The 8,689-nt window shown below is 42.4% G+C and overlaps 1 long non-coding RNA gene across 1 annotated transcript; it reads left to right on the top strand.

Moving 5' to 3' along the window:
• On the top strand, nucleotides 1-5,770 carry LOC134809942 (uncharacterized). The gene is made up of 3 exons (XR_010156776.1): nucleotides 1-732; nucleotides 1,768-2,062; nucleotides 2,677-5,770. It is a non-coding gene; the product is annotated as an uncharacterized LOC134809942 (long non-coding RNA).
• The last annotated feature ends 2,919 nt before the right edge of the window (nucleotides 5,771-8,689 follow it).

The raw sequence follows: 8,689 nt of genomic DNA, 5'->3' as shown, positions 1-8,689 counted from the left end.
AAATTGGCAGACAGGAAGGGCACGAGCAGGGACTCTGGCTTCGCAGAGGGTCCCTTTTCCTCCCTTTTTTCCTTTTCACCCAGTAAAACCCTGCTTTACTCACCCTTCAAACCGTCTGCAAGCCTACATTTTCGTGGCCGTGGGACGGACAAGGACCCCGTGGTTGGCTGAACTAAGGGAAAGTCCTGTAACAGGAACAGGGAAGGAGGTCTGCTGAGGGTCCGGAGATCTTGCAGCTGAACTAAGGGAAAGTCCTGCAACAGGAGCATGGAGGGAGGTCTCTGCTGCGGGTCCGGAGATCTTGCACAAGAGGCAGGGCTTCAGGTCAGACTTGCAGGATGAGTAGGTGATGGGCAGGGGCGTGGGAGTGGGGAGGGGAGGAAGTGGAAACAGCCTGGATCCAGGAAAGAGAGGCAGAAGGCAAATGCCCGGAAAACGCACATCATTCCCTGGAGCTGGAGGGAGAAGACCAGCACACAAGAGGCGGAGAGTACAAATGGGAGACGAAACGTGTGCTGGATCCTGGTCACAAAGGAGCTGCTGTTCCCTTCGAAGGAGGGGACACTACCTTGAAAAGCTACAGAGGGATTTCAAGCAGAGAAGAGCTGCAACCTGATGTGTCAATCTGAAGAGCACTCTTTGTCATTTATGAGTAAGGAAACGTTGGAACTTTAAGAGACACAGAGCGACGTCTGCATACTTCCTTTTGTATGGCAACTTCCTGTATTAAGGGTGAGAAACACCCTTAATACAGATTCTCATGATTATGTGTATTGTGAGGTGGTATTGGGGTTCTCAAAGGAGAGGGTTATTCCTGGTTGTTAGTTGTTTTTTAAATTTTTGTTTCTTTTAAAATTATTTGTTTTGGGGCCGGGCGCGGTGGCTCACGCCTGTAATCCCAGCACTTTGGGAGGCCGAGGCGGGCGGATCATGAGGTCAGGAGATCGAGACCATCCTGGCTAACACGGTGAAACCCGGTCCCTACTAAAAATACAAAAAATTAGCCGGGCATGGTGGCGGGCACCTGTAATCCCAGCTACTCGGGAGGCTGAGGCAGGAGAATGGCGCGAGCCCGGGAGGCGGAGCTTGCAGTGAGCCGAGATCGCGCCACTGCACTCCAGCCTGGGCGACAGAGCCAGACTCCGTCTCAAAAAAAAAAAAAAAAAAAAAAAATTTTGTTTTGGTTTTTCTGTTTTTTGTTCGTTGCTGGTTTTTTAGAGGTGGGTCTCATTATGTTGCCCAGGCTGGTCTGGAATTCCTGGGCTCAAGCCATCCTCCCCACTCAGACACCCGAGTAGCTGGGACCACAGGTGCACACCATTGCTCCTGGCTTTGGTGCTGCTTTTTATTAAGGGGATTTTCAAGTGTATACAAAATCAGATAGAACTGAATAATGTACGCTTATGTCCCCCTCACCACTCCCAACAACCAGCATCCTCTGGCCTTTACACTGGAAACTGTAAAGATAAAGTCTTCTCAGCATCGTTTAGAATTATGACAGATGAAATCTCTCAGGCAGTTCCCTGGTAATTAGATAAAATAAACTCTGCATTTCCCTGGTAATCAGATGACCACCCCCGGCTACCAACAGCCCCACCCGAGTACTACTTCCTAGAGTACTGTACTTGCCCTGGGCTAGGCAAAGCTGGGCTTCCAGAGCCTGTCAAAACAGTGGGCGCGACAGACTTCCTCAGAAATGCTCTGTATTCTGTCTTGATCTTTCACATTTGTTGCTTCCTCTCAACACTGAACGTTTGCTTTGGCCAGGGGTGAATAAACCATGGTTGAATTCAGGCCTCAAACTCCTTGGGAGGAAGCAGAGTTCATGCCAGACAGAAAGGAGGCGGGAGTTCCCCCAGTTCAAGGTGCACACAGCTGGGACCTGGGGTACACAGCACCTCCTTCGCTCCTCTGCCGTCTCCGCAGTCGGACCTGGCCAAGAGGACTCTGCTACTGGACTCTGCACTCTGCACTCTGCACTCAGCCTCCTGATTCAAAACTCCACATAGGGAGTGGCCAGCATAGCTTGATTACTGTCTATTGAGTGTTCATCATATGCCAGGTATTGTGTCAACGCTGTCAATCCTCATAATTGCCCTTTGAGTTAAGTCTTCTTAACACCTTTACACAGATGGGGAAACTGAGGCTTTAGAGTTTAAGCAGTTTGTCCCAAGCTACATAGACTGTAAGTGGCAGAACTAGAATTTGAACCCAGGTCTGACTGACTTCAAAGCCCAATACCTATCTGGTGGATGGAAACAAGAGGAGAGGTTCATTGGCTGAGCGTGGTGGCTCATGCCTGTAATCCCAGCGCTTTGGGAGGCCAAGGCAGGCAGATCATGAGGTCAGGAGATCAAGACCATCCTGGCTAATGCGGTGAAACCCCGTTTCTACTAAAAATACAAAAATTAGCCGGGCGTGGTGGCACACACCTGTAGTCCCAGCTACTCAGGAGGCTGAGGCAGGAGAATTGCTTGAACCCGGGAGGTGGAGGTTGCAGTGAGCTGAGATCGTGCCATTGCACTCCAGCCTGGGCAACAGAGCAAGACTCCGTCTCAAAAAAAAAAAAAAAAAAAAAAAAAAAAAAACAGATGAGAGGTTCAGCAGAAAGACCACAGTGTCCTGACACTACTATTTGTGTGCAGTTTCATTGTGTGTTTGTCTGTCTTGATCCAGGCTATTTCAATGCTGAGTGGCTTTAAAACTCCCAGCTGAAACCATGTACATACACATGGGAATTCGTCTCAACAGTGCAACTGGAACTGTATTTCTGCATGTTGTCATTGATATTTGAATAGTCATCCGGCAGGTTTGCATTCATGATCTCATTTGTGTCTCTGGAACTGAATTAGGTTAATGTATTCCTGGAACCCAACATGGAGACTTTAAAAGGTAAAATGCATACAAAATAGGACAATGTCCATTGATGATAATTCTACACCAAAGATTTTCAGTCAAACCTATGTCAGATTCTTCTCTGGACAAACTCAGAACTCTCCATGCCTTAGATTAGCAGCCTTCCGTTCCGCCCTGTGCTGGAACACCCTGGCTCATGAGAACAGGAGGACGCAGGATCCCAGCCCTGCATTCAGGGGAGTCGCGTTACTTGGCCAGGATGGATGGGTTGAGCATCCCCTATCTGAGATGCTTGGGACCAGAAGTGTCTTGGATTTTGGACTTTGGAACATTTGCCTATGCATAATGAGAGATCTTGGGATGGTACCCATGTCTAAACACAAATTCCTTTATGTTTCATGTACACCTTCTAAACAGAGACTCAAGCATCATTTTATGCAATATTTTTAGTAATTTCATGCCTGAAACCAAGTTTTTTAAAAATTATTTTTACTTTTATAGATTTGGGAGCTACAACTGTAGTTACCTTACATGGCTATATAGCATAGTGGTGAAGTGTGGGCTTTTAGAGAAACCCTCACTAGAAGAGTGCATGTTGTCCCTAATAGGTGATTCTTTGTCTCTCACCCCGCCCACCCTCCTACCTTTTTGAGTCTCCGATGTCTATTATCCCACTCTCTATGTCCACGTGTACATGTTATTTAGCTCACACTTAGAAGTGAGAACATGTGATACTTGACTTTCTGTTTCTGTTATATTTCACTTAAGATAGCAGCCTCCAGTTCTATCCATGCTGCTGCAAGAGACATGATTTCATTCTTTTTTATGGCTGACTAGTATTCCATGGAGTATACACCACATTTTCTTCACTCAATCCTCCACTGATGAACACTTAGGTTGATTCTCTATGTTTGCTATTGTGCATTGATTGCATTTTGACTGCGACCCATCCCATGAGGGTGGGTGTGAAATTTTCCACTTGTATCATGTTGGCACTCAAAAAGTTTCAGATTCTGGAACATTTTGGATTTTGGATGTTTGGATTAGAGATACTCAACCTCTATTTACACCATGTGTATTAGTTTCCTAGGCTACCATGGCAAAGTACCACAAAGTGTGTGGCTTTAAACAATAGAAATGTATTCTCTTCTAGTTCTGGAGGCCAGAAATCTGGAACTGGGGTCAGCAGGGCTATGTTTCCTCTGAGATCCTGGGTAGAAGTCTTCTTTACCTCTTCCTAGCTTCTGATGGCGGCGTCAATCCCTGCCACTCCTTGGTTTGCAGACACGTTGCTCTAATCTCCACCTCCAGAGTCACGTGGCATTCTTGGTGGGTGTGTCTGTCTGTGTCTCTTCTCCTCCTCTTATGAGGACACTAGTTGTATTAAGAGCCCATCCCACTCCAGTATGACCTCATTTTAACTAATTATATCTGCAATTACCCTATTTCCAAATAAGGCCACATTCTGAGCTTCTGGGAGTTAAGATTTCAACATATCTTTTTGAGGACACAATTCAAATTATAACACTATGGAAATCAGCAAACACTACAAATCAGGGCTTTAAGAAAAATAATTAAAATGTAGAATTTTTTAGAATTGGTTTCCAACACATCAGTGTGTTTGTCTGTCATATGACATCAGGACAGGGCCACTCACCTCAAATATCACTTTTCCACGGGAATTTTTCATCAGAAATTTCCACATACTCCAAATGGACTATATGCTCTCTGTCAGAGTAAGATTTAAAGGTGACAACATGCTAGTTAGGATTTACCAGCCATTTCTTAGCCTTTTAAACATTTCTTATATGTGTTTCCACTATAGAAAACTTAAAAAATATGGAAGAGTAGAAAGAGAAGTTAAAAAAAATCATTCATAGTTTCATCATCCAAGGAGAGAGCTATTAATAATCCTTGAAAAATTTTCTTCAAAAATATTTTTGGAACTTTTTCTCACTTTTTCTTTTGCCATTTATATTTTTTCTTTTGTGTTTAACCTGTTTGAGAACTTTGGCTTTTTTTCCTAATGCTTTTTATTATATATATATTTTTAAATGTATGAGTAATACATGAACACACTTTCAGTTAAAACAGTAAGATAAGCAAAATCCATCTTGACCACCGCCTCAATCCCAGTCTTTCCCTCTGGAGGTAGACACTGTTACTAGTTTCAGGTAGATCCTTCCAGACCCTTTTCAGTGCATTTTATGCATTAATATTTTTGTTCATACATAAACCATATCATATGATGTATTTCTATGCCGTAGTTTACTCCTCCCCCACTCACTAAATTGTATGTCCTTGACAGCCTTTCATATTAGATTTAACTTGTTCTCTTTAACTGCTGCAACATATTTCATGCTATAAATAAGTCACAATTTATGTCATTGTTCTCCTGTTGCTGATTTTTAGATTGGTTTTGATCTTTCATGATTGCAATTACGAAGCAATGAATGTCCTTTTACATGACTCTTTGTGCCCACGTACAAGCGTTTCTCTAGGATAAATAACAAGAAGAAGAATTTTTAACTTGAAGAGTATTTATAATTTTAATATCATGCCAAATCCCCTTTAAAGTAATACCAATACACCTTTCTACTCTATCCATTTCTCCACATCCTAACCAATACAAACATTATATTCTTTTAAAAGTTTGTTCATCTGATAGGAAAAACATGGCATTTTTCTGCTGCCGTTTTGGTTTGCATTTTTAAGAGACTGCTGGTGAGGTTTACTGGCTGCTTAATATCTGTCTCAGTTTGGTCAATTTCAGTGGGTCTTCATGCATATGGAACCCATCAGCCCCTCTTAATGGCCTAATCTGCAGTAGGTTTAAAGCTCAGGCCCTTGAAATGAAACTTCATGTATTTAATAATTGGTGCATTATGGAAATAAAGCTAGTGTTTCATCTGAATTCAGATGGTCTCTCAGTTTATTAATGAATCCATTTCTATCACTGATGCTCTTTTAAGGAGGTGTGATAGTGTCTCAGGATTTGAAAAAGTAGGATTGGATTTTTAAAAAATTTGTTAACTTAGAATTTACCGTTGAAAAAAATTCTGCAAAGTCAACTACAGAATCAAAAACTAAGCAAATCATCCAATAGAGTAATCAGCTTCACTGCCTAATCCAGGGGGAACTTCAATCCTAATTTCTAAATTCCTGAAGATTATTTTCAGTTATGTCAAAGAATACAGCAGAAGCTCTCTTAACTGATGTGATTTACATTAGTAGGTAGTTGTATAATTACAAAAGTTAGTAAAAATGGAGAGTTGAGAAATAGAAACAAATGTTAAACATTGTAACTGAAAATAAAAATACACTCATTTATCAATCTTTTATAGGTAGAGCCAAGGTGTTTTCTCTTTGTATAGATCTGCTGACCTCATTTCTATGTAGTCTTTTTTTTTTTTTTTTTTTTTTTTTTGAGACGGAGTTTCGCTCTTGTTGCCCAGGCTAGAGTGCAGTGGTGTGATCTCGGCTCACCCCAACCTCTGCCACCCGGGTTCAAGTGATTCTCCTGCCTCAGCTTCCCGAGTAGCTGGGATTACAGGCATGTGCCACGACACCCAGCTAATTTGTGTGTGTGTGTGTCCAGCTAATTTTTTTTTGGTATTTTTAGCAGAGATGGAGTTTCACCATGTTGGCCAGGCTGATCTCGAACTCCTGGCCTCAGGTGATCCGCCCCCTTCGGCTTCTCAAAGTGCTGGATTACAGGCATGAGCCACCACACCTGGCCCTATGAAGTCTTTCTTGCATAAATCACCCCCATATGTATCATCTCCAATTTTCCAGTGTCTGTTTCTTTAAAATGGATTGAAAACTTTAATGTATTTGAAAAGCATTCTTTGTATAGTCTAATTAAACAGCATTTCTCAGCCACTTAGCTTTCTTGCCTTTCCTCAAAGCACTCAATGATTATCATTGAAACAGCAAGTCTCTTGTTTTGAACTCATAGTTCCTTGTCTTGCATACAGCTTAATTAAATTACATGTTAACAGTAAGTACAAATGGTGCCAGTGGGTTTTAAGACAACAACTAACTCTGGAAAACTAACATCTCAACCGATGGAAGAAAAAGGAAGTTGGCATATTGGAGAAAAGCCTCCATGCGCCAGTGGCACTAGTCAGATATATTATTGAGGTTATGGGTAGAATAGGTCAACTGGGAGAGTCCATTAAATGGAAATCTTTTTAGCAGAGTTCACTCTGTTATAAAACACACTAAAGTAAATGTCTCGGTGCAAAATTAGTTTTGAAACACTCGAACTGAGAAAAGATAAAATTTAACTAGGCACAGAAAAACAGATTGGGTAATGTGGTCAAAGTGCTTTGATTTCTTGGGTAAAAAAGATACCACGAGGTAAGACATTGAATAGTTCAGCGGGAGAAAGGAAAACTGGACTTAAGTTAGTAGAACTGAGCCTTAGTATGTTATTGGGAGATTATTTAGTTACGCTGGAAATAATAAAATTATTTAACCTCTTTGTGCCTCGGTTTCCTCTTGTTAAATTTGAAAAATCATTCCTAATTTACGAAATAGCATCATTATGATAATCAGAATATATATTAGTGGATGACATGCTCCCAAAGGCAGAGACCACGCCCTGTTCATTTTTTGTGATCCGTGGCATTTGTGTGGAGACGACCCCTTTAAAAATAAAATGTGAACAAGATAATACTTGTCTTCTAAGTATCCACTGGCTGGGAAAATCAACCCATGCATAGGAGGGTTCTCAGGGCCCCCTGCAGTGTTGCCTCACCCACGAGGTGTGAGCTGCACTGGTTGGGAGTTGCATTTTTTGGCACTCAGCACACGACCCATTTCCATAGTGCACGTTTCACAAGTGTTTGCTGAACTTTCAAAGGCAAAGTCACCATAGCAGCAGTAATTTTTTCTTTTTCTTTTTCTTTTTCTTTTTTTTTTTTTTGAGACAGAGTCTTGCTCTCTCACCCAGGCTGGAGTGCAGTGGCATGATGTCCGCTCACTGCAACCTCCACCTCCCAGGTTCAAGCAATTCTTGGGCCTCGGCCTTCTAAGAAGCTGGGATTACAGGCCTGCGCCACCATCCTTGGCTAATTTTTGTATTTTTAGTAGAGATGGAGGTTCGTCATGTTGGCCAGGCTGGTCTCGCACTCCTGGCCTCAAGCAGCCTGCCTCAGCCTCCCAAAGTGCTGGGATTACAGACATGAGCCACCATGCCTGGCTATAGTAGTAATATTTATATTAGACTTAAACTTTGCTGTTGATATAGTCAAAACAGAACTGTTTTAAGTCTCTTTTTCACTATATATATAGATATAGATATTTTTTTTTTTGAGATGGAGTCTCACTCTATCTCCCAGGCTGGAGTGTGCAGTGGCACAATCTTGGCTCACTGCAACCTCTGCCTCCCGGGTTCAAGTGATTCTCCTGCCTCAGCCTCCCAAGTAGCTGGGACTACAGGTGCATGCCACTACACACGGCTAATTTTTGTAATTTTAGTAGTGACGGGGTTTCACCATATTAGCCAGGCTGGTCTTGAACTCCAGACCTCGTGATTCACCCCCCTCGGCTTCCCAAAGTGCTGGGATTAGAGGCGTGAGCCACCACACCTGGCGTTTCACTAGATATTTTATTTGTGATGGAAGCTATCTCAGCAGTTCGGATGCCTGGCTGACAGCTGGGTCAGGATTCAGGTGCCATTGCCACTAAAAGCAAGGGCCATAACTTTCACCCGACTAGAGGGATTAATAATTCTTAATGATTTGTACTCGGCCTTCCCCTCCCTTAGTACAGATAATTGAGAATTGACTGTTACTGTTTTATTTCTTTGTTATCTTTTATGTAGTAT

Source organism: Pan troglodytes, chromosome 3 (assembly GCF_028858775.2).
Source record: "Pan troglodytes isolate AG18354 chromosome 3, NHGRI_mPanTro3-v2.0_pri, whole genome shotgun sequence".
In the NCBI taxonomy this organism is placed as follows: Eukaryota; Metazoa; Chordata; class Mammalia; order Primates; family Hominidae; genus Pan; species Pan troglodytes.
This window is presented reverse-complemented; position numbering and strand designations above follow the sequence as displayed.